This window comes from Chelonoidis abingdonii, chromosome 8 (assembly GCF_003597395.2).
Source record: "Chelonoidis abingdonii isolate Lonesome George chromosome 8, CheloAbing_2.0, whole genome shotgun sequence".
NCBI lineage: Eukaryota > Metazoa > Chordata > Testudines > Testudinidae > Chelonoidis > Chelonoidis abingdonii.
In genome coordinates this window covers 98,087,090-98,111,626 of record NC_133776.1, presented here as the reverse complement: position 1 = coordinate 98,111,626, position 24,537 = coordinate 98,087,090, and positions in this window count along the sequence as shown.

Below are 24,537 nucleotides of genomic sequence, written 5' to 3'. Positions count from 1 at the left end.
AAATTGTGATGTCTATGCATGTAATAACTTGGATGGCTCTGGATTTATTCCTGTCTCACTCACTCACACACACACCATTCTAACTGGGAAAATAGATAGATTTTTGTCTTTTTAAATTACCTCTTGCAAGAGATACTGTACCACCTGATTCACTTGATCAAAGCAAAACAGCACCCCTTGTTTTGCCTAATATTAGATATTACTTGGCAGACCCCAAATCCAGGCTTGAGTGACTGCTGAGCTGGGAGCTGTTTACTTTTATGCACTCTGCCAAACTTTGGCATACTGCCCAGAAGGAGCTTAAAGCAAACTGATGTGGTACAAGAAATCTTTGAGACTTCAAAGTCTTTGCAGAACAACACATCATTTCCCCCTCAGTTCTACCTGTGACCCACTGAGGAACGGAAGGGGCAGGGGTCAGAACTGAAGAAGTTGTCTGTTCATTGTCAGGAGCAGAAGGTGAACAGTGTTGAGGACTACAACAGGGTAATTAATTTGGGAGGGGTGCACCAGAATTTATTTATTGGGGGAGGAGAAAAACAGTGAACTGATTTTATTAGGAAGAAGAGAAATCGTTTAGAGAATTTGATAATTTTTTTAGTTTTATTTTTTGCATGGGGATAGGCATGGAGGAGATATCTCATTGCTGATCCAAGTCCCCTCACCTATTTTGGGCACCAGCCAGCAATGAAAACATTGCACTTGCTTGTAGCCCTGGTAGGTCACTAGATACCACACCAGCCTTTAAAAGTGTGAACCTTTAAAAAGTTATTTTGATTATTTTTCAATATGTTTAAAACGTTTGTTTTCATGTTGTTCTACTGCTGAGTCATGAGAAGCAGGATGGTTGGTAACTAAGATTTCTGGCCTTGCAGGCAGATGGCTTCAAAAATACATTTTTCTAATATATTTTTTCTGTAATATGTGACCTATATTACAGTGATGTGGAGCGATATAAAGGTTTTATTGGTTCTCCACTACTGAGTATGCAGCCATCCCAAACTATTAAAAACTTTCCTGCTTCACTACTGCATCATATAGATCTTGTACGTAAGACTATAAGTGCTGACTTCTGTACATTTATACACTGGCCAATGTGTACCATCATAGACTCATAGACTTTAAGGTCAGACGGGACCACTATGATCTTCTAGTCTGACCTCCTGCACAATTCAGGCCACTCCGTTAACAACGCCTTGACCTATGTCCGAGCTATTGAAGTCCTCAACTTGTGGTTTAAAGACTTTAAGGTGCAGAGAATCCTCCAGCAAGTGACCTGTGCCCCACGCTGCAGAGGAAGGCAGAAACCCCCCAGGGCCTCTGCCAATCTGTCCTGGAGGAAAATTCCTTCCCAACTCCAAATATGGCAATCGGTTAAACCCTGTTGTGTTGTTGGGGTTCCTCTTCTTTTTTTATCTTAGAAGAATTACAACCAAGACTTTCGGGAACTATTAGTGATATGAGGGCCCCAGGTTTATGGGTGACCAACTTGAGACACTTTAAAGAGACCTGATTTTTTCCAGAAGTTTTCATCACCCCCTCTCTGAAAATCAGGGCCTTTCAAAGAATATCAGTTTAGTCACTGAAAAATGGAGGCACCCAAAATCAATAATCGCTCTTGATAATCTTGGCGTAGTTCTTGTGAAAAATACAAGATTAGTAGCAGTGGAAGACCCTTATCCAAAGAACTGGGGCAGCGTGGGCAATGCTGGAAGGCACTTTTAGAATTAATGCTGGAAGTCTTTCTCTTGTATCATCTCTAATAAAGGAATTCTCCCCCATGAAGCCACACATATCTCTCAGTACTCCTTCCGCTTGTTGGCAGAAGGGGACAGTGGGCTCACATTTACTGCAGTGTTAGCTCGAGCTATAATTCGAGTGCTATGCTATACTTGACTCCTATTCACACACCGAAAAATCTCTAGCTCGAGTTAAATGGTGCTTTAAACAAGTCAACTAGCCCATCGGGGTAAGCGAGGTGGGTTGTAGCTTAAATGCTGCTTATGCTTAAGCTAGTAAAGCAGCAGGGATGCAGCTGCCCTGTGCTGCTAATTCAAATCCTATGTGTTGTGAATACTCAGTCTGTTTTGCAGTGCAGCTAGACTAACTCAAGAGGCATTCACTCAAGCTAACACTGAAGCAAAGACGAGGCCAGTGTAAGCTTCCTTGCCATATTACAATAATGTTTCCATTCACCTGTGCTAACTGTTCTAACCGTATATAAAAAACATGGTGGCCCAGTAATTAGAGCGCTGAGCTTCTTTGCGAGAAACCCTGGGAAGGTCCAGTAAGGATCTTGCCTGCTAGGCTAGGAGGATCTGTGAAAACTGTGGACCATAATATAATGGGACACCATGACAGACCAACGGGTCATCACAGCTAACTGATAAGCCAGCTGTCACTGCCGTGTTCTTCTGGTCTGTAGTTGGGTTAGAGATTCAGATTATGAGACCCTCCCATGTGCTGGCTCTGAGTCCATCATTCTCCTGTTCTCTGGGACCTGGGATCTGGCATTCAATTGTTCAAAGCTGGCCAGCTATAAAGAAGGCTGGCCTGGAAGGAAAGGGAGGTCGTCCTGTTGTTCCTGGACTTGACCTCAGGTTTAACTCCTGCATCTGCTGTAGACTTCCAGTGTGATGTTGGAGAAATCAGTTAATATCTCTGTGACTCAGTTCCCCATCTGTAAAATGGGACTAAAAATCCTTCCTTTGTCACATCTAGTTAGATAGTAAACTCTTCAGGACAGGGGTTGTCTCTTACTAGATTTCTATACAGCACTCAGCACAGTGGGGCTCCTATTTTGGTCAGAACTTCTTAGCACAAATAAGTAATTACAGTTTCTGACGTTTAATTCCCATGTACTCTTCAGAGCTAGGGAACTCACTGCTGCTTCAAACACGAAGCCATCTCCCAATCTGAAGTCGAGTCATGAAACTAGCTCAGTGTGTTTGAAAACAAACAGATATAAATGAAGAACATCACTAGCTTTTCTAACATTGAATTCAGCTCTCTGGGCTCAGGGTGGTCTACCGCAATCAAGTAATCCCTTTATTTTTCCTCTGTGTGATTACATGGCGGAGTAATTCATTTAGCTTGAGAGGCAGTTTCATTATAAAAATATTTTCATTCAATTGTTCCCTTTTAAACCATGTTTGCATTAAGCTCTTAATAAAGTTTCAGAAGCCATATAATGAATGAGCTAAGCTTCCACAAGTTCCAGTACTCTGCTCCATGAATCAAACTGTCCAAGAAAAGAAACCAATAACTCTCTGTCTTGATATTATGTTCAGTATAACAAATAAATCTTTAGAATCTCAACAGACCTGGCAACTTCATTAACAGTTATGCCTGCAGCTGAGAATGAAAGAACATCAATTCATAGAGGCCGACATTTTAGGTATTTCAGCAATGAGGGGTTTGTGGATTGCAGACAAATTTTCTGGCTCATAAGTTCCCCTCACAGGAAAGAAGGGAACAAATAAAATGATAAAAACATAAAACCTCAGCCCCTGGGACTGGCCAGGTGTAGTTCAAGGAAATGGTAAGGCCAAATGTGAAACGGAGGCCCAAGGAACAATATGTAATTGGACCCTCAAACCTGTGGATCGTGATTAGCTGTTACCAGGAACCTGGGAAGTTTTTGGGGTGCAGGTGCGCCATGGACTCACCAACCCACAGCTGACAATGGCTTTCAGAATTACTTGAGAAATCAGTATAAATATATTCTTTGGGATTAAAATCTATCAAGGGTTGGATCCTACTAGCTGGTGAACACTCCTCAGCTTCTACTGAAACCAGTGGGATTGCAGGGTAATCAGTACCTTGGAGATACTCACTGCTTGGTGATGGCTCAGTCCTGCTTTCATTGAAGTCAATGAGAGAACCTCTATGAGATGGGCTCAGCTCACACAAAACAGAGGAGCTATTGTCCATCTCTAGTAGGCAGTGTCCGGATGGAGGGTGTGCCAGGTGTGGGTTTGAGACCATGATTCCCTTACATTATATAGGATGACTATCTCAGCTCCTGAGTTCTAGAATTAACTCTTAAATCTTTTGCATGAGAGGAAACTTACAGCAGCATTTGTCCTTTGCATGGCTGACATGCCTCATAGTTCCTTTTATAAAGTTGTAAACACCTAGAATACATCAAATGTAGCCATTTCAGTTTCTGGACTCTGCATTCATGCTCTATTTTTAGTTTCATATGCCCAGTGGTATTTCAGTAACCAGTATGAGTACTGTCCATGTGTTAAAGAATCTATTCTACTGTATAATATATTGTTAAATTACAAGTGCTATACAACTGCACTTAACTGCTAGATATCTAGTGCTTTGGATTTTGACCATTTTAGGCCACAGATGTACCTACGGTCTGCAAGAAAATAAATTGGTAAAGATTAGCAGATAACTGGTGAATGAAAAATGATTTGACTTTATTCATTTTTCAAACACACAATATAGTCAGGAAATCAAATTTCCTGTTTTTAGAGTATCTACAAAATGGGTCAAGTTTAGTCCTCTCAGTTTCAGTAGTAGTGGAATGCTTGAAATCCTGACCTGGAAAAGGAAAAAAAGAAAATATAAGGAAGAATATATTTTTAAACATTAATTGAAATATGAAGACAAAAGAGCTTTTTACCGGTTATTCAGCCAAAAAAGTGTGTTAAAGTCTTTTATTATTATTATTATTATTATTATTATTATTAAAGTAAATCATAGATATTTTAAAGTAGCAAAATCACTTAGATTGCCTTAATGGTATATGATTTTTGCCTTAGTATTATAAGCTCTGATCCAAAGCAGTGAACCATCTGCGTAATTTTAATCAGTTGAATAGTACCACTAAAATCACAAGTGCTATTGATTTCAAGTTGATTTGATGTGCTTGTGACTTCAATGGGACTACTCACCTGCTTAATGTTTAGCACGTGCTGAAGTATTTTGTTGGATTGGGGCCATAATATGTCAGTGTTAAAGCAATTTCAGCAAGTGGTATGAATGATTTATCTCCAGGTATCTGTTTGAAAGCAGGGTCCCTGTTAAAATTTGTCTTTCCTTTTTGTTGTTGTGGGGGCTTCTCCTTTGGTGGAAACTCATCTTATTGTATTTAGGTCTGACATGAACATACACAGAGATCACATCCTGCTTACCGTACACCCACCAGTAGTCAACAAGAATATTAATGAGTCTGTAGGTGAGCAGAATTTGGACAAAGGTTGGTCATCTCTTTATGGTATTTTTGCTCTACAGCTTTTTTTCAACATTATGTTATTAAGAAAATGTCTTAAAGGTTTAGTGTAATGTGTGTAAGCCCGTGCTTAGCTTTTAATATAATAATGCTATAAAAGAATGGCTTGCCCCATGGGCTGAGGCTAAGACAGCCCTGATTATGGAATGAACCCCATCTGAGGGGAATCAGGCAATTTCCCATAAAAAGCAGGTAGCTGCAGCAGAAGGGAGAAAGTGGGGGAGTTGAGTTGATAGCTCCTACAGAAATGCCAATGCAAGAGGGCCTAGTAAGCAGGAGTTTTCTAGGGTGGTTGGAGCTGAATGTCAGAGCTCCTGTGAGGGGCATCAGGGAAGACTGGCTGGGAGATCAAACTGGTTGGAGGAAGAGATGTGGTGGATGAAAGAGAACATGAGACCTAAGTATAGACCCCTTTTCTTTTTGTTTTTGGAATGGACTTTAGGCTGGGACTCTGGATTGTTGTAAACTGATTCTGGTGTTAAACTAGCCCCAAGTAAGAAGAAGTCTCTGAGTTCTTAAAGAGCCCCAAAGAGTGGAAAAACAGAAGTATGGGGCCTATAGAGACACCCCTGGCTAGAAAGGAGTGCTCAGTAAGCAGCAGTTTTGTTGCATGAATTTTAATGGCATGTAACTTCTCAGATGCTTCAAGTGAGGCACGTCCATAAGTGGTTGCAGGCCTAAATAATGTATTGTTAGGGCGGAATACTGGATCTCAGGGGATTCATAGTGGAAAATATGGTGCCTTTCAATTTTAGCAATTGCTTTTCTGCTTTTGTGTGTGTGTGTGTGTGTGTTGTAAAATCCAGGGCTAGCATCAAGAGATTAGTGCACATGCAGTACCTAACCACGTAGGGTCATATATTCAGGTGGTGTAAACTCACATGGCCCCATTAACTTCTATGGAAATGTAAGTAGTCATAGAGATTCACACTAACAAATAAACAGGATTAGCATCTTGGAGTTCCAAATTTCTTTTGATGAATATAAATACATAATCAGTATTGCTAATGTACTTTTAATTTAGTGCATGTCTTAATTATGATCATGTATAATGAAGAAAAGGCAACATCCACTCAAAACAATGTTTGGCTAACTTAAATGTACATAAATCCATCTTTTCATTATTAGAATGAAATAGCACTAGTTTGGTTTTTGGATTTATAGCAAAATATGGCACACTAGATCTTGATTGCTTTGAAGCACACAGTCATGATTCTTGCAACTCTGCTAATCACCCTGTACAGCAAAATGAACGAGGACTCCTCGTGGCACTTTAGAGACGAACAAATTTATTTGAGCATAAGTTTTTGTGGGCTAAAACCCACTTCATCGGATGCATGCAGTGGAAAATACAGTACAAAGAGATATACGCACAGACAGCGTGAAACAATGGGTGTTACCATACACACTGCAATGAGAGTGATCTGTTAAGGTGCGCTATTATGAACAGGAGAGAAAAAACCCTTTTTGTGGCGGTAATCAAAATGTCCCATTTCCAGCAGTTAACAAGAAGGTGTGAGGAGTAGAAGGGGAAAAATAAACATGGGGAAATAGTTTTACTTTGTGTAATGACCCTACTGCTCCTAACACCTTCTTGTCAACTGCTGGAAATGGGACATTTTGATTACCAATACAAAAAGGTGTTTTTTTTCTCTCCTGCTGGTAATAGCTCACCTTAACAGATCACTTTCCTTATAGTTTGTATGGTAACACCCATTGTTTCATGTTCTCTGTGTGTGTATATGTGCATATATATGTTGTCCTATTGTATTTTCCATTGCATGCATCCAATGAAGTGGGTTTTAGCCCACACAAGTTTATGCTCAGATAAATGTTAGTCTCTAAGGTGCCACAAGTACTACTGTTCTTTTTTTTTGCTGATACAGACTTACAGGGCTTCTACTCTGCACCCTGTACAGTGAATTTGCATTTGGTGTAAAATGAGGGTGGCATACAATGACTTATGTAATAAAACCTAACAATTAATTAGATAGTGGGGTGGGGGGGAACCTACAAAGCATTAGTCTGATTCACTAGCAAAAGAGTTAGAAAACTAATAGTAGTGGTCAAATGCAGTATGGTATAGTGCATTATCATAGGTAGAGCTTAGTTTCTAGATCACTGGCGTTGTCTTAAAGACATTATGTGTGCCCTGATGTTGTAAATGTTTTGATGGGATTTTTCCAACTAAAAGGCTTTCAGATTAACTTGAATAAGATGGCACACCACGTTTTCTCTATATTTTTCTTATTATGACCTTGATCATTGGAGACACATTAAAACATAATGGAAAATATTTTTAAATGTGTACATTTATAGTCTCTTGGAAGTAGCATTCTTTCCCTTTAATCATAATATTTCTATTTGATTCTCTCTTGGACTGAATTTACGCATATGTTGGAGGACAGTGTTTATTTGTTGACCTAATGACAGCAATAATACTAGATTTTGTTTTTATATATGTGGTAAGTTAAGACCAACACTCTTTTGTGACTAGTGAGTCAGGATGTCGCCTTGTGATTCACCTTCTAGAGGTCTGGTTTTTCAGAGTGAGTGGTCAGTATGTTCTGGAAATCAGGCCCTTTTAAGGTGGGTGTCAGATTGGGCACTCAGAAACATGAGTCACTGTTAGAAAACCTTGGTCCAAAGCTTTCCTTGATTGAATTTTTCCCATGTAGAAGAATGGACAATACTATAAGCTTTGACCCAGAGCAATTTCTGATACAGCACTCCATTGCTGTCAGTGGAACTTTTTTGTTTTCTTCCATCATGCAGAACCAATAGGGTGAGCCATGGATTTACTGATTTATGAGGATCGACCAGAAGCTTGGCCTACATAATCTCTGATAGCATGGGCTGGAACCACGCTACTATCACCTGCTGGTGTCTGCCTTCCATCCTGGAGCGTGTGTTCCATTCAGCAGCAAAGACTACAAATCTACCCCTTGCCTTTCAGCAGGAGTACAAAGGGAGAGCATAATAAGCGATACAGCAGGCAGAGTTCTAGAGTAGAGATATTTATTGAGCATTCTTAGAGGCCAGTGTTACATGCTGTGAGAGTTGTTTGTGTGGCATCATTTCCCCCCCGCACACACACACCTCAGTTTGCACTCCTAAACTCCTAGTGTCCCTCAGAATAGGTACCTCCTGAAACCTGACCTCTTCAGTTCCACTCAACTTACTAGAATGTGTATAGCACAATAGTTGTTCCCTGGTTTTATCAACTTCTCCCCACTTTGAGGAGTGATATGCATGGGATGAGGCAGAAGAAGAAACCAGGCTACAGAGCTGGCAATCTGATTCTTGGTCCCCATAGCCAACTGAGATGGGGCTTAATTGCCATCGCCAATGAGGTGAGGGAAATAAGCCTTATTAGTCATGCTCTACAGGTGTAGGGGAGAGGATTAATTGTCTCCTGTACAGAGGACATGGAACTAGGATTTCTAAGTAGACTGAAAGGTCAATTGGTGACAGACTCCAGAGGAGACAGGTCTGTCTGGCAGAGAGAAGCCCTAGGATAGGTTTTAACAGACAGGAACTGTGAAGGAAGAACAATGCAGTTGCAAGTTAGGGTCCTACAGGGGAAGCCGTGAGGGTGGGCCAACAGAGGATCCTGAAAGAAGCATTGGTTTCAAGACTTGTTCGGACTGTCATTTGGACTTGTTTGTGTCTTACCCTGGAAGGGGTTTAGACTTTCAAGTGACTTGGCTGGAGGGTCAGTCAGGAGAAAGACAGAAGCCGGGAAAGGTCATTGCAGGGCCAAGGGAGAGCCCAGTAGTGGGTGCCAAAGACAAAGATCTCATGCAACACTCGACCAAGGGGAGGGTATGCATCTTTCCAGAAACATGGTTTTTGATCCATTCTGCTCACAGAAATGAAGGGGAACATTTGGGCCTCTGGGCCTAATCCAAATCCCAGTGGAGTCAATGAGAGTCTTTCTGTTGACATCTGTGACTTTTGGGTCAGGTAGTAAGTAGGTATTTTATGTGTCATGTTGAACTTGGTTCTTATTAGAGATGCAGTGGCATGAAATACTGCTACTGTCTGTTTCATTTATGGCCTATCTACATTACCTGCAGAAAAGTAGGACATTATGTGTTTAATGTTATCCTTGAAAGTATTTCACCCAGAAGTCATAAGTGACTTCATTACTCTGGCTCATCCTGCTAGGAATTACTACTTTCAGAAATGAGAGCAAATTACATTGTTAGCCATGGAGGGCCAGCTTATAGGCTGGCATAATTGATAGAGCCCAATTGTCTCCAATAGAACTATGCCAATTTACAGCAATTCATAATGTGGTTCAAAGTTGGTTGTGTAATTTTTTTCAATATACTGTGCTCATCCAGGATTGTGTTAGCATTTTATAGACCCCTCCAAACACTAAGATCTCTGGATCATTTTTGTTCATCTCCTGATAGTGCCCTAAAAATGTATTTTTTCTAGTAAATTGGGGTGTATGAAAAAGGCAGACCTTTCACCTTCAGTTTCTGGTCGAAGTGTGGAAGGATATAGAAATGAACCAGTGACATTAGAGATAAGCAACATAAATGTACGCAAGGAGAAGATGAAATGTACCTAAAGTTATTAAAAATCTCTATTCTAGACCTGGAGGCCACAGCATGGCGTGAAGGGTCTATCAGTTTAACTGTAAGCGTTTGTCAAAAGTACTTCTTCAATAATCTGAATTCTGTTTTACTCTTTACCTGTCACTGTTACATGGTTGATAAATGTATTTAAGTTTTTCATGAAAAGTCACGTCTGACTTGCTCTTTCTTGCACTGGGGACATGGTTACTCATCAGCTTTATGCTGGCCACAGGCTTTCTGTCTTGGCAACCCTAATTCTGCTCTGACGTCCAAGCACTGTGTCCTGGAGTGGCATGAAAACCTCTCTAGCCTTCTACTGTTTGCCCAGCTCTGAACTTAAAGATCTGATGGATAATAATGTGGTAATGTTATGACTGAGTTACTCCTGACTTTAATAAGGACATAGAGTGGAAGGGGTGGAGTTCTGATTTTGTTGGGCAGCAAAGCAGCTGGTCACAGAATTCCTCAGACTGTTCTGGGCACCTGATTATTCTCCCACTGAGGCCACTGTGAGTTTTACTGTTCAACATGTTCAGGCCCAAAATAGCTGAAAGAAAAATTAACTGATTGGGCCTGACCCTCATCTCGCTTACACCAGTGTAGACGATGAGTGACTCCACTGACACCCATTGGATTCCTTCAGTGTGAGTGAGAGGAGGCTCATGCCTGTTGCCTATAAATGAAGAGTAAGATTCACTTCACCAGGAAAAGAATAAACTAAAATTATGGGCCAGATTCTGAGCAAGTGTAAATCAGTATTGCTCCTTTGAAGTCAATGAAGCTATACCAGTTTTCACAAGGTTTGTTTCTGACCTATTTTGGTTGCCGAATGGGGACGTGTACCCAGGCTTATATTCAGCTAGAGCCATTCGGAGCAGAGCTCTGGTAAATATTTTTAAACCTGTGGAGCCCCAGCTCCTCCTGTGGGGCTGAGAGCCCTGAGTCCCAAATAGGGTGGGAGGCTTCAGGAAATAATGTCTGTGAATTTAACCCCTGCATGCACCTAATGGCTGATTTTTGTGGAGAAAGTGAGATCTTTCTAGCTCTGTCCCATTGACATCAATAGTTTTACAGTTGACTTCAGTGGGAGCTGAATTAGGCCAATGCTAAGCACTTCTGAAAATCTCGTTCTTTCTTAATTCAGTCTCAGCTAATATCTGTGGAGGAACAGGGAGAAAGTTCCAGATGGATGGAATGCTGTATGGTCTAAATCTGCGTCCAATACAGGCTGAAATGTAAGGAATTATTGTCAAGAGGGGACAATCTGAAGTATAATTATTTACCAAAATAGAAATCTAGTTGTCTAATTAACTGAAAATTACAGAAGCCATAAATGAACAATTATATTCTTTTAGTTCATTAAAATTGTAAGAAATGTTTAATTCTTTCATTGGCATTATCAAAACAATAACTTGGATATCAATTAACACATTTAGATGTCACTGAAAAATATTCATTATTTAATTAAACTAGTAAAGGAAATCTTGTTGAATATTAAATATCCCTAACAGATGAAGCAACTCCTTAAAAGTTCCAAATTCTACATCTCCTTACAAGCACATTTATTTTGCTATGCTATTTAATATGTTGTTTCATATTTGTTGTGATAAAGGCTGGTAGAGGTGGTCAGGACTTTTTTGACAAACTTTTTTTTCCACAGAAAAAATGCTGACTTTCAGTTTTGTGAATGGTTTCCACATCAGTCTTGACACAACTTGGACTCAAGAAAAGTATGGGGAGAATAGAAATTGTCAATGCACCATTTGGCCATTTTTTAAATCTAGAAATCTTTTTTTTGTTTAAATTTGGATGAGTTGAAACTTCTTGTTTTGAAAACTTAGACTAAAAAAGTTAACAGTTTAAATAAAAAAATCAAGTTATTGAGACAATATTTTGATTGATCTTAACTTTTTTTTTTCTTGATTCACACAAAGTTTTGAGGTGTTTTCTTTGTCTCTATTTGGAATGGGAATTTCCCCTCCTCCTTCCTATATTGGCTGGAGCCCAACCAAACTGGGGCTTCATAGTGCTAGCCATTGAGCAAACTTCCGACATTTCCTAATTCAAAGAGTCTATACTCCAAAAGACAAGATGTAACTAGTGAAAGAATGTGCAAGCAGGCTGGTGAGAGAAGGGATGATCTAACAGAATGTTAGGATGTGTATTATTCTTTTTCCATCAGGAGCTGTGATCTCTATTCACCACTTCCTAGATGTGTTTTAAAATCTGATACTCTAGTTGGGCAACCTCCTGCCTTAAGATATCACATTATAGTAGTATCAACTGTGCTGAGTACAGCTCTGTTCCACCTGTATTAGGATGGAAAAACAATAGCTGAATGGAAATTATCTTTCAGTCCCTGGGGTGATCTCTTTGTCAGGTTTCACTATAAACTAAAGCAGGCCTGCACAACTCATAAAGCAACGAGGGCCACATTACTCCAAAGAAAACAGCTGAGGGCCGAAACCCGCCAGCCCCGCGGAAACACTCCCCCCAGGACCTCCCGGCCCCGCGGAAACACGCCGCCCCAGCACTGCCCCACCCTACAGAAACAAACTCTCCTTCCCCAGTGCTGCCCCACCAAAACAGCTGTGGGCCAAAAAAGAAGGTTGGGGGTGGGGAGATGATACTTGATTTTAAATCAACCAGAGGCTCCCAGCTGAAGAGGTGGCTGGGAGCCCTCAGGAGCAAATTAAAAGAAGCCGGGGCTCTGGCGGTTGGGGGAACCCCCAGCTTTGAGGGGCCGGAGCAGGGATTTAAAGGGCCCAGAGCTTCTGCCGCTGAGGGGAGTCCAAGCCCTTTAAATCCCAGCCCATCTGCTGGAGCCACGGCTGGGATTCAAAGGGCTCTGAGCGGCCTGCAGCCGCGGGGAGCCCTGAGCCCTTTAAATCTCAGCCGCCACCAGGATTCAAAGGGCTCTGGGCTGCCCGTGGCAGAGGGGAGCCCTGAGCCCTTTAAATCTCAGCCACGGCCGGGAATCTCTGCGGGCAGCCCAGAGCCTTATGAATCCTGGCTGCGGCTGAGATTTAAAGGGCTCAGAGCTTCCCACAGCTGCGGGCAGCCCAGAGCCCTTTGATTCCCAGTCAGGGACCGCACAGTGAGCCTCTGCGGGCTGCATGTTGTGCAGGCCTGAACTAAAGTGTATAGAAAGGATGATATGTGGGCAAGAGATGGAAGAGAAACACTAATAGCAGGAGAAGTAATGTGAAAAATTAAGACAACTTTTAAAAATGTACCAACTTGACAGTCTGGTTTTCAATCACTTTTTAAAAATTGGCATGTGTGATCAGGATAAGCCTTACAAAAATCAGGATTAAGATCTCATTTACACTACTGCTGCTTTATGTAATGCCGTCAATGTAAAATGGATTTCAAGATACTTTAGACTGCAAATGAGAATCAGCTCAACCATTCTTTAGTTGTGCTAATGATTGCTTCAGTGCTGCTACTGGCTAATGCATTCTCATCCATCCTCAGCAAAGAATTCTGTAAGCTTTTCTCCTGGTTCATGGCTCAGTTACTTGGTTGCACAGAGCTTCAAGTCAGTGACTGCAGATCAATAGGTGAATTATTATTAGGCTGTATGATAAGCGTGCTTTTGTTTAATTGCTGTTTGGTGGCACAGCTTGGATGGAAACACTGCATCAGAAAACATCTGTGTTTTTTTTGGGGGGGGGGGGGGGGGTTAAGTTGCCATATTTCCAAAAAGTCTCACAGCACTGACAGCAATTTCACTGAGTATGTAGAAGAATCCTGAATAGAGTCATGTCACAAAAGGATTTGACACACATGCTGCACTGTTATGGGGCTGAGAATAAGATTAATAAAATATCTGTTCACCTGGGTCAAAGGTACGAATGAAGAACAATTTCTGCTTGTGCAATTTGGCTAAATTCCTTTGAATTGACAAATAACGGAAGTGGGAAGCATCTGAGCTAACAGTAGCCTATTAATTTGCACTAATTTTACACATTATCATTTTCCAGTTCTTCCTGGTTTTTGCTGGCGTAAGTGAGAGGAGAATCCAGCCCTACAGCTGTAATGTAGTGACTCCAAACCAGTGACTAATGATTATAATCTGTTCCAGAGTGTGACTCTAATCCAGTTGATTACTTTGGGCAGGTCTACATGACAAATTTACGTCAGTATTTCTAGAGTACGTCTGTTGCAGATGCTCTAAGCCAATGGAAGGGAGCTCTTCTGTGGGCTTAACGCCACCTCTGAGAGTGGCGATAGCTATGTTGGTGGAAGAAGCTCTTCTGTTGACATAGTGCTGTCCACACAGGTGGTTAAGGTTGGTATATTTACGTAACTCAGGGGTGTGGATTTTTCACACCGCTGTGCAACATGGTTATACCAAAGTAAGTGGGCAATGTAGACCAGGCCTTTGTTTGCATCTAGGTTTTGCTATAAACCTGGGTAGATGGAGAAAGGGGCTAATCCACCTGATATTTTTGAATGGCAAAAATCTCATTCCATTCTCACTCCTATTCCTGTGCCTCTTGGCATGCATTTAGGGCCTGATTCCGCACCAGTGGAATCACTGAGAGTTTTAACATTGACTTCCATGGCAATAGGACTATATGCTTGGAACAGGATGAGACTGGGGAGTTTGGGTTAGCAGGAGATTATCTAATTGTTTTATCATTTTGATTCATGTGGTTTCACTGTGGGTTAGGAATCATCTGTATTTATTTATTGTTCCTGATTCTGACAGACTTGGCTGCAGCAGACCACTAACACTTTGGAGGGAGCTGAGAAATAGAATTTTCCTGGTTGACTAATAAGCTATGGTGAAATAGAAAGCTACAAGTCCAGCTTTAGCCACTTGAAAATGAGGTGGCTTCTTCGAGGAGCATGCTGTGCTTTGAATGGGCTGGGTGAGAGGCTACCTCTGCTGTTCCTGCTGACACTTTTATTAATAATAATGATAATTAAAAGCACCAGTGCCTAGAGTGAATAGCACTAAGCTTAATCAGGTGTCACTCCCTGCTGTACAAGTATATTCATTTACATTAGCAGAGAATGGATGCAACACCATTGGCTTCAATATCTTCCCTATTTACATACTATACACTTTTTTTTTTTTTGAGGGAATGATGGTCTTCTCTTTAATATGCTCCTGTTGACTTAATGTTTTGTATGACTAGATGCTGTCCTGCTTCGGATGGAGGCTTTATACATAATACTTTCCTGTGCACTTTTATGTAGTTACTTTCATTCAAGGATCTCAAATTTCTTTACAAACAAGTTCATTACTTCTTACCTTTAGCAAATAAAATAAAAACTAAACTTATTTTGTTGTTAGTGTGGCAATAGAGAGCTCAGCTAAATTCTCCCATAATCTACATCTTATGACCTGTGCCTATATATAGACTGACTATTCACAATACGCAGTGCAGACTCTTGGCCAGCATTGACTGAAAGGATCTCTGTAATTTACTCCACATGATCTTTGGCCTGCAATCTTCCAATGAAACTGCAAAACTCAGCTCCTAGAGCTATCTGCCTGTCCTGCTCCAGTCAGAATCCCTTGCCTTCCCATGTCAGTAAGAGGTCAGCAGATGCTAAAAAAAAGTTCATATGACACTTGTTTCCATGTTTAAACCAGGCACTAGCTTAGTTAAAGGTTCACATCTCTCTCTACTCAGACAAGCAATCTTTCCCATGATCCAAAAATAAAAATTCACTGGTTTAAATTCTCTTTGATGTCTCTCTCATAATTGCAGCAAAGGAATATTTCAGCTCGTAACTGATACTGCTAAGTACTGGCCCATTGAGTTTTAGGTACTTGACTATCAGGATGAAAACCTAGGTCAAGAAGACGTTTTTATGTGAACATCATCTTCACCTCCTTCCTACAATGGTTTAAGCACACTGGCCCCATCCAGCAAAACACTTACACATATCCTTAATTTTAAGTGTGTGATTGAACTCAGTGGGACTATTCAAGCTTAAAGTTATGCATATGTATAGAGCCAAGTGACTCCACCCTGTGCCAGATGGAGCTCCTAGTGCTTTCCCCCATGAGGATTATTGTATTGGTTTATGCCCTAATCTCAGAAAAATCTTATTGCATTGCAGGGCTGGCCATTATGGGTAGCTTTATCTTAATCAACATCGCAGTTGACCCCCTTCCCATAGGCATCACCATAACTTAGTTATTTAATGAGAAACAACACAATCCCCCCACCCCAATAAAGTAATAGGAATATCTAAACTGTTCTTATCTATTTACGGCAGAGCAATGCCTGATAGTACACAAACAATTTGTCCAACATTCCCTGCCCAGTTAGGTCTCCAGATTGTCTTTATTAAAGAATATAGGGGGAACAATTTAAAGGCACAAAGAATGATAATCTCCGAGCTGCTGTTCCCAAAGAAACTGTCCCCTGCAGTTTGCTGTTTACGCTGTAGACCTCAGCTTGTGCATATGTTTATAGTGAAAACAAGGAGGCTTTTTTTTTTTTTTTTTTTTTTTAACAACAAAAAACAGATTCAAATGACAGCAAGTTGGATTAGTGGAAACTAAGCTGTAAAAGAAAATCATAACCTGCATTCTCAAGCCTAAAACACAGCACAAGGTGTCCTCTTGTCTAATAAGGTAATGCTTCACCTAAAGGGCTTCTCAGAGCGTTTTTCAACTAGAATGGTTCAGGCACTTCTCTCATGAGCCGAAGCCCAATTGTCTCCCCCTGATGAAGGGTGCCAGGGCATCTTTCTTTCCCCCCAGATGTACCAGACCATTCCTTTTGTTATTTACCTCTAAAATGCGAGTGTCTCCAACCCCATTTAACTTCTTCCTGCTCCTTCTTATGTCCCCAGAATTTCACTAGCATTTGACTCAGTATCTTAATAGACTTCTAGTATAGATGCAGAATATGCAATAGTTATCTAGGGAGATGTATTCCACCTCTCTGGAGAAGTTCTGCCTCAAGGTGAGCTTCCGCTGGGTAATTTACCTTTAACTATAAGGCCTTAGGAACATACTATCTCCTTACATATTACCCATACTTACATTTCACAAAGATTATAGTGACACATGTGACACAGACTTTCAGTAGAAACCTTACATGACCCACTTTTGTGAACTAGAATGTACATAACTGACCTAGGGGATCCCTGTAACCCTTATGCCTCCCTGTATCCTCTGCCAGTTGGCATCAAGAGGTCCTTGGGTCACAGAGACTTGTGCTCCTAAGGGGCTTCAATGCTTTTAAAAATCCTACCCTAAACCCATCATTTTTCAATGACCTGTCCTGTATGGTAGCTTTTCTAGCTTTCTTCTGACATAGCAGTTTTCAGCTTGGATTAATTAACTTCATTGGAAAATTAAACTTTCATGGGAAATAATGGTAATTGAAAGTGCTAACTTGTTAGCTCAGGAACTCCTTTACATCTTCTCAAGCTAAGACAGTGCTTAATAGCTACATATTCAGCCATGCCTTTGTTTAAAAATGGCACTTAATTTCTTGTCATGAACTTGATTATCTATGACTTATTAGCTATGTTAAATTAATAGATTAAATTCTTAAGATATTTTCAGTAACTTGGGGAAAGGAAACCAGGCATACTGCCATAAACTTAAACGGTTCACATTGACAAAGCATTGTATATAGACAGCTTGTAAAAGATGAAAAAGAGCAAATAATTATTCTTTGGTCAAAGCCGGTACAAAATACACATCAGCATTAACATACAAGATATATTTCAGTGCATTATTTAGTATCTTGAAAATATTCAGTAATTCCATGATACTGAGAGAAGGAGATTATTTATCAAAATCCCACCAAATTATCAATGTATAACAACAAAATCGATGTCTTTGTTTGCCTAGCTGCAGTGGTATTAACTCATCTAAAACATGACAGTGTGACCATGTGAAATATAGTGCTCCAAGGAAGGCTTCTTGTACAAATACCAGGTGCATTAGCCATGTTTACTAGCTCCACAGAAAAGCTCATGGACTTCAACAGGAGTTGACCATGTGCTTAAAGTTCAGTGCATGCCTAAGTGTTTTGGGGCCTAAATGAATGAACTGAAGTCATTCTCTTTTGAAATAGTCTCAAATCAGTTTAGCCATAAAGGTGGGATTTTCAAATTCTCCTAGGTGGCCTAGGAGTAGAGCTTGTTGAAATTCAGAATTTTTGAAGTTTTGGTCCAGTATCAAGATCCAAAGTTGGAACCTCAGAATTTTACATAGAAAAGATATTTTGTTTTAATAAGGTCAAACTATATTGTCTTTTGTATTGTAAACTATAATGTAACAAAAGGCAAAATGATAAAGGCAAAACAAAACGTTTTGATCTTAGCGAAATGTTTTGAAAATTTCCCAGAATGCTTTTATTAAATCAATGCTTGTTTCAATGTTGTCAACTCAACATTTTCTAAGAGGAAAAACGTTCCCTTTGCAAAAATTTCTACCATTTCTACTTTGGAATACATGAAACTCAATGAGTGATGTGCTCCTGTATCATGTAGGGCCAGAGTTATGACGGTATTTAGGAAAACAGTGAAAGTTATGAGTTAGGTGTCTAACCTCCTTAGGCACTTCTGTACCTTTCGGTACATGCCGAAAGACCTCTGTAAATCTGCCCCATAACTTGTGAAATTCCCATTTAATATCTACTGCCTGTTTAAAATGTTATAGGATGAAGATTCTATATTGTGTCTTTCACAAAACAAACTGGTGAGAAATGAAACACTGATACAATTAATAAGTCGTGAATCTTACGTAGCAGTGTTTTTGCCATCGGTATTGCCCAAGAGATTACAACTACAGTATATTCCATATAACATGCTAGTTTTGACTAATCCTTGGTTAAGGATGAAGGAAATGGTAAGAGAAGTATGTTCTTGTGAATTTAGATAGATCGATCGATCATTAGGGTTGGAAGGGACCTCAGGAGATCATCTAGTCCAACCCCCTGCTCAAAGCAGGACCAATCCCCAACTGGCTCCCTCAAGGATTGAACTCACAACCCTGGGTTTAGCAGGCCAATGCTCAAACCACTGAGCTATCCCTCCCTCCCTGAGCTATCCCTCCCTCCCCAATTTATGTGTGGGGAAGAGGTTTTTACAATATAAAAAAATTGCATCTATTCTCTGCCTCAAAGGCCAAAAAGTAATTTGGAGTGGTAGATTTTCAGCACACATAGAGAAGTGACTAAGCACATGTATTTTGTGATAGGCATATATTAAAAAAGAATGTCATACAGAAAATAAGTACTTTGAGTGTTTTGCTAGATATCTGGTTATCTCCCTAGATTTCTACTGGAAGAAGAGATTTAGATACCCAGTAATAACAATACAGCACTTTCAACAAATATGTATTATTTGTTCATTGTAGACAGATAAATACCAGAAAACAGTGGTAGAAAATGTTAGTTTGGATCCCTGAAAGCTGTTGGGTTTGTCCCTGTTTAATCCTCTTGTTTGTTATTTGAGAAAGTCTGGGCAACTGGGTATTTGTTTGGGGAATGTCAGTGCTTCATATGAATATGTGAATTTAGATTTGAGCAAAGATATTCATGCACAAACCAGAATATTCATTATTCTCTGCTTATTCTTTGTTCTCTGTTCTGTTGTTCAGAACGTTTCAGTCATCTATTCCGGGAACAGGGAGGAAATGTGGCTTATATCAGTAACAATCTACCATTAATACTGAATAGCAAACAGTCAAAGGGAAAAATTTGGAAACACCTAATAGGTTGACATTCGTTCACAGGAACTGTTTGTAAATAGTTGCACATAATGTAAACCAAGTTCTGTTTGCAAAAGAGTCAATTTTTAAAAAAGGCTAAATTCCGTTGGTAAGTTGTTATCAAGACACAATACAACAATTTCAAATACAGCTTGAGGGATGATGCTTAGGGAGGACGAAGGTATATCTTTGGATTTCGGTTGTGGTATCACATCTGGTTCCCTTCTGTTTAGACTGACTGCATTTTTAATTGTAAGGGATACTGAGAGCGTGAGACGCATGCTACTTGTGCAGCTATAAATCTAAGTAAATAAAATAATACTCTCGTATCTCTTTTTTTAGGAAACCAACAGCATTATGTTTTTTTCAAGACTCTTTATTTAGAATACAGTGTAATTTCAACTGTGGAAAAAAAATTAAATTATTTTTGAGGTGACAGGCAATTAAATGCCTGGTGCTCTCTGAACATTGCCTGGTAACGTCATTGTACATAATAGAGGCATTGCATGGTGTCATGTGATAACTTGAGGGAGTTTCGTTAGAAATTAATTTGTGTCTAATCTGGTCAGCAACAGACAGTTTCAGATGATTCAGTGCTTTGGAGGTAAAAGTCCTGAGAGGCCCTTTTGGTGACTAACTTGCAGAATCTCTGAATGAAGGTGGGCAATCTTGATGTCTTCATGGCAAAACAGCCTTCAGTTTAGTGCTGTAGAATCCTTGCACCTGTCCTGGTGTGATTTTAAAAATAAAGGCTAGAAATCAAAACATGATCCTAATCAGAGACAGGCCATCTGAGGCTAGATCTCCGGCTGCTGTAAATCAACATGGTTCCATTGACTTCAGTGAAGTTACGCTTACCTACACTGTTTTGTACTTGGCATGCTTTTAAGATAGACTTTTACTTACCAAATATCTCCACTACATTTTTCAGCCATGTTTTCCAGGCCTAGATTCAACAGCATAGCACAGTAAAATGTATGCAGAGAGAATTTTATAGAGATGCTCAGATTAATATTTCAATAGAAAATTATATCCTATTCTTCCTTCCCTCTGGCACACACTGTAATCCTGATGTTTTGCTGGCTTTTTCTACTCTCTAACAGGATTAAATGGCTTTTTCCAAGTAGGGAAGGGAAGTACAGATGAATACATGCTCCAATTTCATTTCTATCTACTATAGGCCTCTACTTAACAAGCTTTGGTTATGATAAAATCTTTTGTATGTTTATAGTCAAACTTTTGTCCATTAATTCTGATCCTATAATTCCCACGGTCTGGATTTCTCCACAAAGCTGTATATGATTGGAGGTGGTGTGTGTGGACCTTTCCTCAGTGATGTGTAAGATTCGTTATTTAAATTCCTGCCCCCACAATATCTCTAAAGATATTCTTAAAAGGGGACACTATCAGTTTTAGGCCTCAAAGGTAGAAACAAGCATTCACAAATTCTAAGACTAAAATGCAGCTCTCCCTCTTTGTGACCTTTTAAAATTCCAAAGAAAAGAGTTTATTTTTAGGATTTGAAAAGCTGCCATCCATGTTTGTAACCCAGGCAATGCAACGCTGTGCTCAGGCCTGGTGGCCAAAAAGTGGGACTCACCAGACGTGTATAACGTGACTAATCTGTGTTCATTGCCAATGGGGAAAAAAATAGGTAAAATTAGCATAAATAGTGGGAAAAAAAATTACATTTGCTGCAAGTATTTTAAAAATGGACGATGTTAATAACACAAGGGAAAGAACTTGCTTCTTGAAATGTATTTATATAATTTTTAACCTGATGGCATCCCTTATATTTGTAAACCACATGCCTAGAGATCTTTTTAAGAGATCGCGAGAGAAGGCGTGGTGGGGGAGGCATGAGTTGTCTCGGTCATTGTGGCTAGGTAGACTCACAATTAGCTTTCCATTCCCAGAAATTTCTGGAAGTGGGTGTGGTAGTTTGTGCATGCTCAATAGGCTCCCTGTATCTAGACTGCTCCATTGAGGGCTAGTAGTTAGGGCACCTGCTTTATAAAGCAACCGACTGGCCTGGGTTGGAGAAGCAAAGAAGCTGAAAGCAGCCTGTTTTCCCCTTAACTCTGAAGCATTTTGCGGCAGGGTTATTCATTTATAAATGTACTACTGATTGGTTGGTTAATTAGTTACCTAACTAGCTAATGGAGTGATTCCACAGTACAGCAGAGGAGGCAAAAGAGTCCATATGGTTTGTGACTGGAGATTTCTGTAAGCAAGAGGAGGGAAGATATTATTGCAGTGTTTTAGATTCAGCTGACTGTAGAATTGATGGAACAAAGATTCTGAGACTCAGGTGAATTCAGTCTAAGCTTTTTTTTGCACATTAGCTCAAGCCCTGTCTAGTGTGAATCTGTCTACCAGGGATGGGAGACTTGCTCCCAGTTGCACTGTAGACAAACCCAGAGTGGCAAACTGTCAGTGTTTGAGTGGGCTTGACATTGGGCAAACTGAGTGAGTTTGCCCATCCCTAAAAGTTTTATAGACTAGTCTTTGGGCCAACAATTATAAAGGAGTGTTTGTTGTTCCAATGCTGTCTGTCATCAGTTTGTCACTTGTTCATACGCTAGTTTGTAGACACACATTGACATTTGAGCTATGGCTTTCTTACATGCACGTTTCCTAGCCCAACTTGGGTATCATGAGAGTGGTCAGCCCAGTTCTGCTCTGAGTTTTACTGATCTGAAGTCCAAGGAACTCCTTTAGAGTAACTCAGGGGAAACCAGACTTGCACCTTTGTAACTAGGGACTGAATTGTAATCTACAATTTTAAATCTAATTGTTATGGTCATGTGAGATTGCAAACCATAGCATAAACCACAGGTCAGCTTTCCACCTTCTCTGCATGTATTTCGTATACACATGCTCTGTGAATACCTTCAAAGGTCATCGGCAGTGTCAGTATAAACTTGTTAGGCTAATGCTTTCATTTCTTGCCACACTGCAGAGCAGTAACTGTAATTTTTACTGTGCGCTGACAACTAATAAATCTTTCTGATCACTAGGTGTAAGTGTTAAATTTATGTAAATTTCAATCAAAACAGAAAGGGAGGAATAGCCATATTAAAAACTGACTGAAAGGCTGCAGTTCTGTGCATCAGGTTACAGAGCTTACTGAGTGGAAAATTAAAATTCTTACGGGGCAGCAGGCTAGGTAGAAAGAGATTGTTTAAGACAAACTGCTAGAGAGGGAGAGAGCAAAAATCAGACAGATCACTGATGGCCATCATTCTAGGTGAATTTTAGTAGTCGATCCTTCTTTCATGGACTTCCCGGATCAATTGGGAATGGAATAACTTTGCAGCATCAAACATCACACTGTGCTCTCACCTATATTTGGTGTTTTTGCTGCTTTGCGAGAGTCACCGACAATCATTAAACTTTTATTATCTCACTCAGCTTGTAGCTGAACAGCACAAGGCATGCCATTGATAGATGATACACACAAGTATATCATCAGGTGCTCTGTCAGTCATTTCTCTTTGATAATTTACCTGCTCACTTCTCTTCACAGCACTCTGCATCCATGCTGCTTCAAGTTTACGACTGTATTTTGTCTCCCTCCAGAGTAATGAATGTGGTGCTGATTGGTCTGCATCATCCATAGCTAGTCTTTATCCACATAATGATGTCTGTCTGGAAGGAGGTTTTTTTTTTTTTCCACTTGTCATTCATTTGATCAGCTCAGTGATGTATTGTACTTTACTTTTAATTTCGCATCTGTTTGTGTCTTGCTTCTGTTGCAACATAAAACTGTCATTCCTCCTCCTATAATTCTTTGATGATAAACCTCAATCCATTTTATTGGGAAGTAACAAAATCATTCATATATTTACATTTTATATTAAAAAAATACATACGGCCATATCCTTGCCTGGCGTAAATTAGCACAGCTCCATTATGCTTAGTGGAACTATGCCAGCTTATACCAGTTGAGGAGCTGACGAGTAATTTATAAACTATTTTCCAAGCCAGTGCAATATAGCTTCTATGAGGCATTGCAACTTTTCAGATGTTCTTCCTCCTAGCCTAGGGATCCTCTTGATTATTTACCATTTGATTACTACCTAAGCTAAGCAGCTATTTCTTCCTGCTACTTGTTTCAGGTGCCTGTATTCCAGTTCCTATTTAATAATACATCTTTCTCAGGCGACCTCTTTTCTGAATGAATGTTGACTCTGACCTTCATTTTGTTCAGATCAGTTCATTACATGTTCCCTCTTCCTTTTTTCAGCTCTCCTATGCTTTAGGGGATGCTCACATTTCAGCTCAGAAGGGGTTTTGCTGCAAATGAATATCCCTAAGCATCACAATTTAAAACATATTGCACTGAGCGAGATCTGTAAAAAGAACAATGTACATTATGGTTAATGATTCAGACCCTGTTAAAAGACATTAAGTTTAAGTTAAATTATTTCTTTATATTTAAGGCTTTGGTTTCTTTTGATCTATAGTCTCTAAAGATTTAAACATAATGAGCCAGATTCTGGTCTCAAATCCCATGGGAGCCACACCATTTGTGCCAGAACACTTTCCCTGATGACGCTGGTCCAGGACAGATTGTTCCAACTTTTCAGTTTCAAAATTCGTGCCTCCATGATTATAAAGAAGCATTAATTACTCCACTCTGGCTTGTCTTAATTTAATTTAAGACACTATATCATGCCAGATGCCAGCGGCACTCATTTACATTTTAGCTGTGACTTTCACATGTGCATGCTTGCCGTGTTTTACAGCGAGTTTTAAAAACAAAACAAAAAATCTACTAGGACTATTTCTTCCATCCCACTGACTGTGAAGTCCTGTGCCTTAAGATTCATTCTACACTGTGTTCTTCCCCGCTCCCCCCACAGTGAGTCTCAGAGCCCAAATTAACTGACTTGGGCTCACAGACCTTGTGCTACAGAGCTATAAAGAACAGTGTCGATGTTCCATCTCATGTTAGAGCCCAGGTTCCAAACCCCAGCAAGCAGGTGGGGTCT